The sequence below is a fragment of the Euleptes europaea genome, chromosome 8, assembly GCF_029931775.1.
Source record: "Euleptes europaea isolate rEulEur1 chromosome 8, rEulEur1.hap1, whole genome shotgun sequence".
Classification (NCBI taxonomy): domain Eukaryota; kingdom Metazoa; phylum Chordata; class Lepidosauria; order Squamata; family Sphaerodactylidae; genus Euleptes; species Euleptes europaea.
In genome coordinates this window covers 2,362,694-2,378,916 of record NC_079319.1, presented here as the reverse complement: position 1 = coordinate 2,378,916, position 16,223 = coordinate 2,362,694, and the positions used below count along the sequence as shown (strand labels likewise).

At 48.6% G+C, this 16,223-nt stretch overlaps 1 non-coding gene across 1 annotated transcript; it reads right to left on the bottom strand.

Annotated features, from left to right (window-relative positions):
• Nucleotides 1-5,813: 5,813 nt before the first annotated feature.
• Nucleotides 5,814-5,885, bottom strand: TRNAV-GAC (transfer RNA valine (anticodon GAC)). Its single transcript has one exon. It is a non-coding gene; the product is annotated as a tRNA-Val (tRNA).
• Between the last annotated feature and the right edge of the window lie 10,338 nt (nt 5,886-16,223).

Below are 16,223 nucleotides of genomic sequence, written 5' to 3'. Positions count from 1 at the left end.
AGCTATTTCTTAGACAGTCAGTTTTGAGCTTTAATATACCTCTATAATGTTTAACTTCATCAGCATTTTCATCTCCCAAACAGCATGATCGAAATGAGTCTATTTTCAACATTCTATTACAACTCTTTCATATTTAAACTTTAAAACCCAATGTAACATTATATAGCACTATTTGATAATGTCTTCAGTCATTGCTAGTGAAAGATTGGAAAAATCCAAAGGCGTAGGATTCCAGAAACTTAGTTTTCTAAAAGCGTAGGATTCCACAAGAGTCCTCAAACAGAGTCTCTTAGCCAGGCAAGTTCATTTTAAATGAAAGACAAGCCTCTAATGGTTTTTCATGAAAAATATGGTTTTACATTGAAGAATTCTGCATATGTACAACACTAATACAACAGTTCATATGCTCTAATATGTAAAACCCTGTAACACCATCCAGCTGCCTCTTAGGCTTCAGGTTTCTAGGCTGCTCCAGCTCTGGGCCTCCGGAGCTCCTGCCCCCGAGCCAAACTCTGCAACCCAGGCGTGCATCTAACCTTCGCATTATCAAAGCATATGCAGATGCTATTGGCTTCTGCTGAGGTCAGTGTCTAAATTTATTGAGCCAAGGCAGTATTATTGACATGTGATGAAGGCGAGGTCAATGCGGGTCCCACGAGGGACCATAAATTTTGCTATTGACTCGGGCAACAGAAGTCAATAAATGAATGGTTAATATAAACATTGTCTTACAAAAATTAATTCCCGGCGACATGGGTTTTGCGTGCAACTTTTACGGTGAAATATGGAGCTGCTTGTCAGTCGTGCCTGAGGAATGAGGGAGAGTATCTGATTATGGTGAGTAATGAAATTGTCGGGGTGGGCGAAAGAGATGGAGTCTGATTATAATTTAATTTAATCTGTTTCTCGTGCTGGAGGGCTTCTCAGCTGTGATGACAACGGGGTCTCTCAATGAGGTTGAAAAATATTTCCTGTTCAAGTGCAGGCTGGCTCTGCCCCTCCTTTCCAAACGTTATTTAGTGCCCTCAGCATTGTGGGTATCATACTGATCTAAGAAGGCAGGGAAAGAGTGTGCAACACCCTCAGAAACACAACAAGCCACTTCCTGACACACCTGGGGCGAGAAGCAGTTGCTTGCAGGTGAGCAGATGTGTGGGAAATCCACCGGTGCGGCTGCCATATTTCACTGCTCAGCTGTCAGGTTCCCAACAATGCATAACCAATCCCAATAGTCTGTAGTCTGAAGCCATCCAGTCCAGTCTGCAGCTCAATATAGGAAATCCAGTTTGCCAACCTCCAGGTGGGGACTGGAGTTCTCCCAGTATTACAACTGATCTCCAGACTACAGAGACATAAGAACATAAGAAAGGCCCTGCTGGATCAGACCAGGGGCCATCAAGTCCAGCAGTCTGTTCACTCAGTGGCCAACCAGGTGCCTCTAGGAAGCCCCCAAACAAGACGACTGCAGCAGCACCATCCTGCCTGTGTACCACAGCACCTAATAGAATAGGCATGCTCCTCTGATCCTGGAGAGAAAAAGGATGCATCATGACTAGTATCCATTTTTACTAGCAGCCGTGAATACCCCTTTCCTCTGTGAACATGTCCACTCCCCTCTTAAAGCCTTCCAAGTTGGCAGCCATCACCACATCCTGGGGCAGGGAGTTCCACAATTTAACTATGTTGAATAGACTCATTCCCCTGGAGAAGATGGTAGCTTTGGAAGGTGGATTCTGTGGCATCACATCCCTGCTGAACTCCCTCCACTCCCCAGGCTCCGCCCCACATCTCCAGGAATTTCCCAACCCAGAGCTGGCAACCTTAACAAGGGGCAGACTCTCCTTGCAGACCTCCAGCATGGGAGAGCCCCCCTCTACTCAGGTAATTGTTGAACAGCACTTAGCATTTAGAAATTTCTGCTAATGCCCAACTGAAATCTCCCCTCCTAGAAATTAAGCCTGCTAAATCTAGTCTTGCCCTCTGGGGCAGCACAGAACAGGTCTTGGGCCTCTTCCCAGGGACATCCCTTCAGGCTAGGGTTGCCATATTGGAAATTATCTTATCGTGGAGATATTTCCAGTATTTAGCAGAGTGCATTAAGCTTAGCTAAACAGCAGAAGCTACACGTGCATGTGTGTGTGAAAACAAAAAGGAGCATCAGTCGTTTGCTCTAATCAAACTAAAGTACATTTATTGTTGAAATACACATTGGATAGGAAAGGACAAGCAAGGGTCCCTTATCTTGATCTACCTTGCTAACTCTCTAGGTATAAAAGGGTATCTGCCTTCCACTCCATGGGCTCTAGGTCTTTCTTGGATGAAAGGCAAAAGGGGAAGTGAGTGGGAGAGGGGAAGTTTCCCTGACAATTTATCTCTAAACATCAAAGGTGACAGTAAATGAGGGTGAGGTGCAACTGGAGATAACCTTCCCTGTCCGGTCTATCTATCTGACTCTGTGGTCAGTCCCCCCCCCCCCCCGCTCTAAATGTGCAGGCAAGCGACACCGTCTAGAAGGGCACATTCTTCCAACATGCCAGGCCCCTCTTTGCCTGAGGAGGGTGGGGTTTGGGGAGAGGAGGGACTTCAATGCCAGAGAGTCCAATTGCCAAAGTGGCCATTTTCTCCAGGGGGTCTGATCTCTATTGGCTGGAGATCAGTTGTAACAGCAGGAGATCTCCAGCTAGTACCTGCAGGTCACCAACCCTATGTGCGCCTCCTTTGGGAGGAGAGGCCAAGCATGTTTCATGCCAGTGGTTTGCCTCCATCCCTGGTTGGGGCAGAGGTGAATTTTCTCCAGGTGAATTTAATTTAATCTGTTTCTCATGCAGGAGGGCTTCTCGGCTGTGATGACAACGGGGTCTCTATTGGCCTTGGCCTGGATGGAGGGGGACCAAATCTTGGCCCCCCAAGAAGTCTTCGGGCCTTTGTGCTTCCACCAAGAAAAAGCCTGGGGCAGACTCTAGCCTGCAGTTTTTGCTTTCTTGCAGAAGGACCACCTGCCATGGTAGTCTTACATCCAGGCCAGGCAATTTCTTCGTCTCAGCCCGTTCCCGTCTCTAGGACTGAGACAGCCTAAGAGGAAGCAGATTCGCAGGCCCTCAACTATCACTCATTTTTTTAACTTATTTCAACATATATTTTAAACAGCTCAGTAATTTAAACAATCCAATAACTTAAATTGCTGGGCATAGTTAAGAGCCCCTTGAATTATTAAAGCCCTTAATGTGGTCAGTTGTGTAGGGTTGTTGTTGTTTTTTCAAATACACTTTTTGGAATTGTCAGACCAGCAATCTCAGATGAATGATTGACATCTCCAAGCCTCCAAACCGCACGGCTTTGCAGGGGGCGGTTGTTGATAAATGTCCACCTCATTTTCAAGTCTAGCCTGGAACTCTTCTCTCTCACCTGTTGCGTGTTTACAGGGACTGCCATAGAGACGAGGGGCCTATATCCGGGCTCCATCCAAGCGGGCCATTTGGACTGGCCTGCTGGTTGAGTTGGGACTAGGGTTGCCAGGTCCCTTTTTGCCACCGGTGGGAAGTTTTGGGGGTGGACCCTGAGGAAGGTGAGGTTTGTGTAGGGGAGGGACTTCAATGCCATAGAGTCCAATTGCCAAAGCAGCCATTTTCTCCAGGGGAACTGTTGTCTATCGGCTGGAGATGAGATCAGTTGTAATAGCGGGAGATCTCCAGCTAGTACCTGGAGGTTAATAAATACAAAAGCTCGTGCTAGACACGTTGAAGAATAAACAGAAAAGTGGTACAGAATGTCGGCATATAAAAACCAACTTCTTCTTCTTCTTTGTGGGATGCTGGCCTCATGAGTGGGAGAGAGACAGCTGAAGCCCCATCAGAATGAATGGGAGAAAGACGCAGCCACCCGCACTATTTGCATTTCCTGGAATTTGTGAAGGCACCAGTGTTGGGGCCAGGAGGGGCAAAAAGCCCATATGGGCTCTCCAGCTGCTGGGGCAGGCCATTCTCCATCCCTGTTTGCCCGACCACTGTGGGCTCCTTTCTGTGGAGTTGCTTGAAGGTCACCAGCCTCCAGGTGCCAAGTCTTCACCGGAGGTGCCTTACCTCTGCCTCTGCGTCTGCCATTCCTGGCGCTTTCATGTAACAAGAGAGGAAGAGAGAAGCGAAAAGAAAGAACACTTAATTGTTAGCAGGCCATTTACAGAGGTCGAAGTGCTTAAAAAGAAGTGCGCAAGGGGACCCAAGAAATATTTCCCCAGGGCTTTGTGGACCCGGAGTCGCATTTTGCTCCAGGAACCGTTGGGAGAAGGCATGAAAATCTCTGGGTGTCAGCTTGGAGTTTTTAAAGAAGTTTCATTATTCTGTCATTTAGAATCAGCAACGTGATATTGGAGATCCATCCCACCAAGTTCTCCAACTGCCCTAACCAAAGCTCCCCATCCTCTTCCCACTTTGGCTGGGTCAGGACACTCAGGGATGACATATTATAATACCCAGGTCTAGATGTTACAAGCTGATATATGTGTTTTTGGACTGTTTGGGTGGTTCCTGTAACAGGGAAGCAGCTTCATGAGTAAAATATTGTCAAAGGCTTTCACGGTCAGAGTTCATTGGTTCTTGTAGGTTATCCTGGCTGTGTGACCGTGGTCTTGGTATTTTCTTTCCTGACGTTTCGCCAGCAGCTGTGGCAGGCATCTTCAGAGGAGTAACACTGAAGGACAGTGTCTCTCAGTGTCAAGTGTGTAGGGAGAGTAATATATAGTCAGAAAGGGGTTGGGTTTGAGCTGAATCATTGTCCTGCAAAAAGTATCAAAGGTAATGTGCTAACCATTGTCCTGTAAGTATCCAGATAATGTGCTAATGAGGGTGTGGTATGTTAATATGGAACCATTGTATCCTGAAGTGATCTGTTAATGTGTGAAATCCAAAGCTAATCTGCATGGCTATGGTGGACTGTAGTCTTTGTTAGTCTGGAGGTTTTCAGGACAGGAAGCCAAGCCTTATTCATTCTTAAACTCTCTTCTTTTCTGTTAAAGTTGTGCTGATGTTTATGAATTTCAGTGGCTTCTCTGTGCAATCTGACAAAATAGTTGGTAGAATTGTCCAGTCTTTCAGTGTCCTGGAATAAGACCCTGTGTCCTGTTTGGGTCAGTCCATGTTCAGCCACTGCTGATTTCTCAGGTTGGCCAAGTCTGCAGTATCTTTCATGTTCTTTTATCCTTGTTTGTATGCTGCGTTTTGTGGTCCCGATGTAAACTTGTCTACAACTGCAAGGTATATGGTATACTCTTGCAGAGGTGAGGGGGTCTCTTTTGTCTTTTGCTGATCGTAGCATCTGTTGTAGCATCTCTCATTAGCACATTATCTTGATACTTACAGGACAATGATTAGCACGTTACCTTTGATACTTTTTGCAGGACAATGATTCAGCTCAAACCCAACCCCTTTCTGACTATATATTACTCTTCCTACACCCTTGACACTGAGAGACACTGTCCTAGCAGTGTTACTCCTCTGAAGATGCCTGCCACAGCTGCTGGCGAAACGTCAGGAAAGAAAATACCAAGACCACGGTCACACAGCCCGGATAACCTACAAGAACCAGCTTCATGAGTGTTCATCAGCAAGCACACAGGCAGAAGCTGTTGTCAGCTCATCCTCCCCAAATCCCAACTAGCTGGCTTTGAACAAAAGGTTTCCTGCTACAGCCCATCACATGAACAGATGAAGCTGCCTTATACTGAATCAGACCCTTGGTCCATCAAAGTCAGAACTGTCTACTCAGACCGGCAGCTCAGAGAGGTCTTTCACATCACTTACTTGCCTAGTCCCTTTAACTGGAGATGTCAGGGATTGAACCTGGGACCTTCTGCATGTCAAGCAGATGCTCTACCACTGAGCCACAGCCCCTCCTCCCTCACACTCTCTCCCCATTTATCCTTCTCTTTTGGCAATATTGATAAGACTGTCTGGTATCCCATTAAGGCTACAGTGTGAACACTTTCCTGGGGTTAAACCCAGCAAATAAAACTGAGCTTACATCCGAGCAGACCTGCTTAGGTTCACTTTCACTGTCCACTTGCTGTGCCAAACACAACTGAACCAGCATTCTGCTCTTCATTCACACATCGGGTTGCTGCGACAGGGCCCTGATGTCTTTCCTGGGCTAAACAAGGCATTCACATCCACTTTTGTGCTCCCTACAACTGGATGAAGGATGTGGCGTAAGTCAAAAGCTTGCCTGCATTGACTCCAGCAAACAGTGCAAGGCAAAGCACACTGGCCGGTGTGATTTGGGTAGGTCTACAGCCCCAGCGCCGTGCGGCTGCCGATGAGGACCCACCAGGTGCCACCACTTTTGAGAACAAAGGCCACACCATTCTTTTATTCACCTACCAGCAGGACTATGACACCCATCTTTGGGGGCCCTCCTGTAAACTTTCAAGCACAACTGGGGACCCGCAGCTCCGTCGATGGGCACCCGCATTGTCGTAGCGACAGCGGAGACCGCAATGCAGGTCTCTTTCCCCACCCCCACCCCGAAGCCTTCATTTGTTTACATTTGCTCGGTGCCATGACAGGACCAAGGAAAAAAGTTTTAATCTTCCTCGGCATGAATTTTTAATGCCCAGCTCCTGCTCTTGTGTCATTACCTCGCCCGCATTTCAGCATTTCAGGGAGATGCTCCTTTTAGATAATGTTCCCTTAAAGGAAAGGGAGCAAAAAGCCCTTACCTTTGCTTCCCCCACAGTGACCATTAAATGCTACACCAGTGCTTCTCCTGTGTATAGCATCATGCTTGCGATGCAACTTCCCCCGAGCCGGGACTGCTCTCCGATCGCCCTGCTCGGCGGCACACGACTAATGGTGAGCGTATTATTGAGGTCAGCTATGCCGCTGTCTCTCAGGAACACGGTTATTTGCCTGAATTAGAGCTCTTCCCACTGCTACCACCAACACTGCCGCCCGAGCATGGAAAGAACCCCCTGCCCCAGGATGTGGTGATGGTTGCCAACTTGGAAGACTTTAAGAGGGGAGTGGACATATTCATGGAGGAGAGGGCTACCCATTGCTATTAGTCCAAATGGACACTAGTCATGATGCATCCCTATTCTCTCCAGGATCAGAGGAGCAGGCCTGTTGTGTATGTACATAGTTGGCAGACAGGCAGGGGAACGGAGGAGTTTGAGTCTTGGACGAAGGATCCTAACCCCTGCACACGCGATTGGCCCCCTGCCGGCGAATGCCATTGGTCCTAAGCCAGCACGCGCCATTGGTACCCCGGGGTTGTTAACCCCCTATCACAGATCAGGAGGAGAGTGGCTGCGGGCAGCGAGGGTAGCATATAAGCGGGGCCATTTCAACTGTATGGCCAGTTTAGTTCTTCACTACAATAAAGCGTTGTTGTTGGAACTCCGTCTCGACCTCGTGTGTCCTCCCCACGCGGACTTAACAAGACCCATTATATGAGGTGCTGTGGAACACAAGCAGGATGGTGCTGCTGCAGTCGTCTTGCTTGTGGGCTTCCTGACAAATGATGGCCATTTGTCAGCAATGCTGATTCTGTGACCTTAGGCAGATGATGAGAGGGAGGGCATCTTGGCCATTTTCTGGTCACTGGGGGTGTGTGGCGGGGAGGTGAATGTCCTGCATTGTGCAGGGGGTTGGACTAGATGACCCTGGTGGTCCCTTCCAACTCTATGATTCTATGATAGAGGCGCCTGGTTGGCCACTGTGTGAACAGACTGCTGGACTTGATGGGCCTTGGTCTGATCCAGCAGGGCTTTTCTTATGTTCTTATGGACAGCTTATGCTGAGGGTTGTCCGAAGGAGAGGGTCTGGCATCCAGATCACTCATGGCTTGAACCCAGACCAGCACCACTTCAGGGTGTCCACTGGGGTTGCTTCTGCAGCTCAGTCACCCCCTCCATGCATGGAGAGCAAGCGATACCTTGAGAAAAGCTCCCCACATGCACAAAGTCGTAGATTGGTACATGTTCGAGGGGAACACTCGTTTTGGACAGAGCTGATCAGCAGGGTGGATAAGTTTCCCTTTTCAGGGAGCCATGCAAACCTCAGCCATAGGCAATCCTTCATCAGGGAGGGAGGGGCTGTGGATCAGTGGTAGAGCATCTGCTTGGCATGTAGAAGGTCCCAGGTTCAATCCCTGGCATCTCCATTTAAAGGGACTAGGCAAGTAGGTGATGAGAAAGACCTCCGCCTGAGACTCTGGAGAGCCACTGCTGGTCTGAGCAGACAATACTGACTTTGATGGATCAAAGGTCTAATTCAGTACAAGGCAGCTTCATGTGTTCATCACCTACTCAGGAGCCTCCAGCTTTTTATTCACACATTGAAAGTTCTCTATTGTTGGTAGTTGTAGAAAGTACTGTGAAGTCATACCCTGTAGGTTTTTCAAGACAAGAGATGTTTAGAGGTGATTTGCCATTGCCTTCCTCTGCAGAGCAACCTTATGGGTGGTCTCCCATCCAATTACTAACCAGAGCCTACCCTGCTTAGCTTCTGAGATCTGACAAGATCAGGCTAGCCTGGGCCATGCAGTTCAGGACCTTTCTATTATGTTTCTGCCTGGGGGAGGGAGGGTGATGTACATATTTAGTATCTTTGATTAACCTTTCAACAGGTGAAGTCACTACTCAGGTCTCTAGTGAGCTGGACTTTACAGTGCCCCTCAGTCCCCGGAGTGTCTCCCTGTCTAGGCTGGCTGGAAAAGATGAGTCTGCCTCATCCTTTCACTCAGAAGAGCTCCCTCTCAGGGTAGAGCAGGTCACCGGGCATTGCAGTAGGGGCCAAGACTTAGCACACACACACACACACCCCGCAGCACCTCCAATGGCATTGCTAGGAGAAAGGCCTTCTCCTGAGATCATCGAGCGCCGTGGTCAGACAGTGCCTAGAAGGGCCATCGCAAGGCAGCTTCCTAGGTTGGGTTGCCAACTCTGGGTTGGGAAATTCCAGGGGATTTGGGGGCAGAGCCTGGGAAGAGGGGAGTTTGGGTGGATTGTGGTACCATCGAGTCTCTACCTTCTACTACTGCAAACAGACTAACACGGCTACCCACTGTGAATTACCTTCTGAAGTGGTCGTTTTCTCCAGGGAAACTGATCTAAGTAATTCTGACTGATCTGTTCGATCTAACAGTTAGAATTTCCTAACAGTTAGAGCGGTTCCTCAGTGGAACAGGTTTCCTCGGGAGGTGGTAAGCGCTCCTTCCCTGGAGGTTTTTAAGAAGAGGTTAGATGGCCATCTGTCAGCAATGCTGATTCTGTGACCTTGGGCAGATCATGAGAGGGAGGACATCTTGGCCATCTTCTGGGCATGGAGTAGGGGTCACTGGGGGTAGTGGGGGGGAGGTAGTTGTGAATTTCCTGCATTGTGCAGGGGGTTGGACTAGATGGCCCTGGTGGCCCTTTCCAACTCTATGATTCTATGAGACCTCCAGGCTCCATCTGTAGGTTGGCAACCCCATTCCTAAGGATAATGTTAATTCCAGCTGGATGCCTCAAATATCATATAATCTCTTTTACATAATACAGTAATAATAATGCATCTAAGACTATAAATGTTTGCCTTGTTTTGTTTTTTCAATTTCCTAATTATAACATTGGCCATATAGAATTACTACTGTGTATTTTTCTTAAGGTGCTAAAAATTACTCCTGGCTCGAGATTTTCTGCTGCTTAATGATTAATCAGTAAAGTTAAATCTGTTATCCTTTGGAAGTCAAAACAGTCATCCCTGGCAGGTTTCCAGCAATATGTCCCCCATGTGGCAAGAGATCATTTGATTCATTTTTCTGAGCATCTGTGGCGTGGTATTACCAATAATTGTATATTAATAACATGTGCAGGCATCATTAAGTAAATAGAATGAATTGGGAGCATGTGATGCAATCCAACTGTGCCAAAGAGAAACCTCCCAGGTTCCCATATGGCCCTGGCTCCCATCAGCATTTAGGGTTGCCAACACCAGCTTGGGAAATTCCTTGAGATTTTGGGTTGGACCCTGGGAAGGGCAGGTTTTGGGTAGGGGAGGGACTTCAGCAGGGTACAAGGCCATAGAGTCCACCCTCCAAAGCAGCCATTTTCTCCAGGGGAGCTGGTCTCTGTCACCTGGAGATCTGTTGTAATTCCAGGAAGTCTCCAGGCCCCACCTGGAGGCTGCAAGCCAAAATCAGTATAGGACAAAAATGCCACACAACAATCTTGATCAGATTATAACCAAAATATCACATATGTTTGTCAAAATAATACAAAATACAAAAAAGTATACAACAAGTACATGTAGAAAGGATCCAGTCAAATAAATGTAACTACATCTAGAAATCCACAGGATCAGAGTATTTACTTGCTATAAAGTCAGAAGAAGAAGAAGGAGGAGGAGGAGGAGGAGGGTTGGCTTTTATATGCTGACTTTATCACTTAAGGCAGAATCAAATCAGCTTACAATCGCCTTCCCTTCCCCTCCCCATAACAGACCCCCTGTGAGGTAGGTGAAGCTAAGAGAACTGTGACTAGCCCAAGGTCACCCAGCTGGCTTCGTGTGTAGGAGTGGGGAAACCAACCCAGTTCACCAAATTAGCATCTGCCGCTCACTTGGAGGAGTGGGGAATCAAACCTGGTTCTCCAGATCAGACTCCACCGCTCCAAAGCGCTGCTCTTAACCACTACACCTCGCTGGCGGGCACCAGGAAAGGCGTTGGTGTGTATCACATTAGGGACCCCTACTCTAGAGGGCTCAGCAGTTCTTTGCGGCTTTTCTGAACCAGCTGTCTGCCTGGGAGCTCTCTATGGTCCTTCAGGTTTGGGTGCCACCCGCCCCTTGAAGGTTCTGATCTCCGCCAAGTCACAAGACGACGAACATTAATATGCTCTTCTGGTTTATAACCATACAAGTGACATTACTGGCTACTGGAAGTCACGGGCATAAGGAGGGCAGGGAGCCATCTAGTCCAGAGCATCCTTTGTCCTCCAGCTGCCAGCCAGAATGCTTTTGGAATGCCAACAAGCAGAGCCAGCATGGTGTAGTGGTTAAGAGCGGTGGACTCTAATCTGAAGAACCGGATTTGATTCCCCCACTCCTCCACATGACTGGCAGGCTCTAATCTGGTGAGCCGGGTTGGTTTCCCCACACCTCCACATGAAGCCTGGTGGGTGACCTTGGGCTAGTCACAGTTCTCTCAGAACTCTCTCAGCCCAGGCAGAGGTAGGCAATGGCAAACCATCACTGAAATCCCTTTGCCTTGGAAACCCTATGGGGTTGCCATAAGTCAGCTGTGACTCAATGACACAAACACACAAACACACATGTAGAGGAGAATGGCAACCACTTTCCTTGAAGTGTATCTCCCAGAAAGTGGTATTCATAGATATACTTCTTCAAAACATGGAGGTTTTATTTAACTATCCTGGCTAGAAGCTTTTTAGCAGAGCCTCTCCTCTTCCACAAATGTGTCTAACCCCCCTTTTAAACCAGCCCTTGTTCAGCGCCCTGTCTGCAGGAAGCAAATTCCACATCCAGGCATTACAGTGTGCCTAGATCTGTGCCTGTCAATTCTTGAGTCTGAGAGGTGGCCAATGAGGATTCTGTCAGGGCACCACCGTTAATCCCTGACCAAATCCCTCGGGAGGTGGTGAGCTCTCCTTCCCTGGAGGTTTTTAAGAAGAGGTTAGATGGCCATCTGTCAGCAATGCTGATTCTATGACCTTAGGCAGATGATGAGAGGGAGGGCACCTTGGCCATCTTCTGGGCATGGAGTAGGGGACACTGGGGGTTGGGGGGAGGTAGTTGTGAATGTCCTGCATTGTGCAGGGGGTTCGACTAGATGACCCTGGTGGTCCCTTCCAACCCTATGATTCTATGACTCAAAGGAGGAACCAGCCAGAACGGCAAGGATGCAGCATCAGCTCGAGTGCGGTTCTACTTGACTGCTCCCCCCAGTTTGGCTTGCTCTCTGGTCCAAGCAGGAGAAAGACTTTGCCTCCAGGGAGAACTCACCCGCTGCATCCACATCTGCCCACCTGTCCACCTGCCGTTGCTCAGCAGGTGCAAATAAAACACACTGCAGGTACTCAGCAAGCCTGCTATGCTGGGACTTGTCCCCAGGAGAAAGGTAGGCAAAAAAATTAAGTTTGGTTTGAAACATTCCTGAGCGCTGTCTTCCTAGGTAAAGAAGAAGAAGAGTTGGTTTTCATATGCTAACTTTTTCTACCACTTAAAGAAGAATCAAACCGGCTTACAATCACCTTCCCTTCCCCACAACAGATACCCTGTGAGGTAGGTGGGGCTGAGAGAGTGTGACTAGCCCAAAGTCACCCAGCTGGCTACATGTGGAGGAGTGGGGAAACAAATCCAATTCACCAAATTACCCTCCGCTGCTCATGTGGAGGAGTGGTGAATCAAACCCGGTTCTCCAGATCAGAATCCACCACTCCAAACCACTCCTCTTAACCACTATACCACACTGGCTGTCTCCAGGTGCCACTTACAGATTTGAAACCCTAGGCATGAGGGAAACTAAGCAGAGAAAAGTGGGAGGGACTTGATCCGAATCAGACCTCAGCATGGTTCAGCCCCAGAACATGTCTGGAGTGCCAGCTTATTTCTGGAATATGGGAGCTCCTGATGAAAGCATCATGCCTCTGAGCACGTACAGAGTGTTCCTCCTTACTGAATAGTCACAGGCCATCGCTACAGAATGAAAAGAGCTCCTGGTACACAAAGTGTGGTGTTGTGAAAACTTTGTCTTTAGAAATTACTCATGGACGGGTAGCCGGAGGAAAGAAAGAAGGAAGGCACCACAATTTAAGACGTTTTGGGCACCGCAATTTAAGAAAGATGTAGAGAAGCTGGAACGTGTCCAGAGGAGGGCAACAAAGATGGTGAGGGGTCTGGAGACCAAGTCCTATGAGAAAAGGTTGAAGGAGCTGGGTATGTTTAGGCTGAAGAGGAGAAGATGGAGAGGGGATATGATAACCATCTCCAAGTACTTGAAGGGCTGTCATAGAGAGGAGGGTGCCGAGTTGTTTTCTGTTGCTTCAGAAGGTTGGACCAGAACCAATGGGTTGAAATTAAATCAAAAGAGTTTCCATGTAGACATTAGGAAGCATTTTCTAACAGTAAGAGGGGTTCCTCAGACCTTAAGCAGATCATGAGAGGGAGGGCATCTTGGGCATCTTCTGGGCCTGGAGTAGAGGGTCACTGGGGGTGTGGGGGGAGGTAGTTGTGAATGTCCTGCATTGTGTAGGGGGTTAGACTAGATGACCCTGGTGGTCCCTTCCAACTGATTCTATGATTCGAAGGGCCTTCAGCCAATTGTCAGCTTCATGGCGGAATTGGGGAGGAGGGGCAAGTTACCCTGTAAGCCTTCTCTTCTGAGGCAGGGAAGGGCTCTTGGTGTAAAGTAAACAGAGTAGATAAATCAAATGTCAAAGAGGTTGGACCGTGGCAGATTCTTTCACACAAGTTTATTTATCACTGTTTTCGCTCCAGACTGCTGGTGGGGGGGGGGGGACAATTACAGCGCCTGGCTTGATGGATGAGGCTGGTGGAGGGAAGTGCTGCTTCCTGCCAGAGTCCCCGCAGGGAACGGCTGCATGCTTGGAGCGGAAACCCCCAGCCAATGCTGAGACTGACTGGCACGGAGAAGCCCCAGAACTTTCTGCAACAAAGACAAGAGAAAGAGACCTCTTCCCCCGCCCGAGCCCACCACACCACTGTACATTGGGAGCAGAAGGTAGGGTGCACAGGTGAGACTTACCTGCTAGGTGGAATAGCTCTAGGTAGCTCAAACAAGCAAGCCAAGCTTTTAGTTCCTCCCCTCACACACAAACACACAAATCCCAAATCCTATTCACTCTGACCTGGAGGAGAAACTAGATCTGAGTCCAGAAGCACCTTAGAGACCAACAAGATTTGGGGTACATTTGTATTTTGGTCTCATTATGAGAAGACAAGAGTCACTGGAAGAGACAGTCATGCTAGGAAAAGTTGACGGCAGCAGGAAAAGAGGAAGACCCAACAAGAGATGGACTGGCTCTGCAAAGGAAGCCACAGCCCTCCGTTTACAAGACCTGAGCAAGGCTGTTAAGGATCGGACATTTTGGAGGACTTTGATACACAGGGTCGCCATGAGTCGGAAGCGACTTGATGGCACTTAACACACACACACACAAGAGTCAAAGCTCCATTTGTTAGGTACGAAGAGAGCTTTGACTCTTGATCCCTTATACTCAGAAGATCTGGACTTGAATCTTCTCAACTCAAGGGAACTGTAACAGGATGGGAGTTCACTACATTGGGGATAGGGTTGCCAGGTCCCTCTTCACCACTGGCGGGAGGTTTTTTGGGCGGAGCCTGAGGAGGGCGGGGTTTGGGGAGGGGCTTCAGTGCCATAGAGTCCAATTGCCAAAGTGGCCATTTTCTCCAGGTGAATTGATCTCTGTTGGCTGGATCTCCTGCTATTACAATTGATATCCAGATAACCGCAATCAGTTCCCATAAGAACATAAGAAAAACCATAAGGAAAGCCCTGCTGGATCAGACCCAGGCCCATCAAGTCCAGCAGTCTGTTCACACAGTGGCCAACCAGGGGCCTCTAGGAAGCCACAAACAAGATGACTGCAGCAGCATTATCCTGCCTGTGTTCCACAGCACCTAATATATTCGGCATGCTCCTCTGATCCTGGAGAGAATAGGGGTGCACCAGGACTAGAATCCATTTTGACTAGCAGCCATGAATACCCCTCTCCTCCATGAACATGTCCACTCATGGAGTGGACATGAACATTTTCCCCTGCAGAAAATGATTGCTTTGGAGGGTGGACCCTATGGCATTATAGCCTGCTGAGGTCCCTCCCCAAACCCCGCCCTCCTCAGGCTCCACCCCCAAAATCTCCAGGTATTTCCCAACCCAGAGCTGGCAACCCTCTCTCCAGACCACAGATATCCATTCCCCTGGAGAAAAAGCAGCTTCGGAAGGTACAGCATCACATCCCCCCCAAAAAAACTCTGCCCTCCCCAGACTCCTAACACAGCCATTGTCGAAAGTTGGCACCGGCATTCCCATCAACATCAGAGAAAACTGGATTTGGGGAGATGGTTTTAAGAGGAAGAGTTTGGGGTCCAAACTTGAGACCCGGTCCAAACTTGAGACCCGGCAGCCAGTGGTGTTGGTGTTCTGGGAAGCTCTTGGAAAGGACGAGGATTTTGATCACAAGCTTTCCGATTCCTCCTCCGATACGGTGCGCAGCTCCCAGGCCTTGAGTAGCTGCCCTTTATGTGAAACGCCAAGGGAAGCAGTTTAACATCAAACCCGCATTGATATTCAAATAGATTATCATGCCGGCAAATGGAGAGCGGGCTGGAAGCGGCAAAGTGTGAAAGAGCAGCTCTAATGCATTAGTATTTATGGTACAGTCTAATCCCCCCCATTTTCGGAGGCCGCATCTCAAATGGACATGTTGCCAAACACTCTCCTCGCCCGACCTCCCCCCTTCGCCCCACTCCATCCTCCTCTCCCCTCCCCCTTCACTTTGTCTTTCTTGGCTAAACAGGGTACCGGCAGACACCCCCCCCCCTTGCTGAGATTGACAAAAACAGATGATGAGACTTTAGGGTCCATTAGAAAAACAAATTCTTAAACAGTGGACTCTAAAAATCAATCACTTTTTACCTTTCGTAAGGTTTATTTGCGAACGCACTCTGCCCCTCTCCTCCTCTCCCGCCCCCTCTTTTTCCTAAAGATTCTTGTTGAGTCCATCATTTTCTTCCCTTTCTGAGCGACGGCAAAGTTGGAGGGCAGCCCGTGGCCCAGAGTGCCGGGACTGGAATTTAAAAGACAAAAACCTGGTCTTGTACACATTTTACAGGGATGGGGGGAGAAGAAGAAGAAGAGAGAAACGCGTATCCCTCACTAGAGGATCGGGGGCAGCAGATGGACCACTCTGAGCTCTGGCTGGACAGAGATAAAAGAGCACAACACAAAAGCCCTTTGAAGATGCTTGCTTGACTTTTTTTTTGTTCCAGTTTTATGTCACACCACCTAGTTAAATTGTGGAACTCCCTGCCCCAGGATGTGGTGGAACTCCCTGCCCCAGGATGTGGTGATGGCTGCCAACTTGGAAGGTTTGAAGAGGGGAGTGGACATGCTCATGGAGGAGAGGGCTATCCGTGGCTACTAGTCAAAATGGAATGGGTTTGTTCTCACGGGCCCCATCCTCAGACATC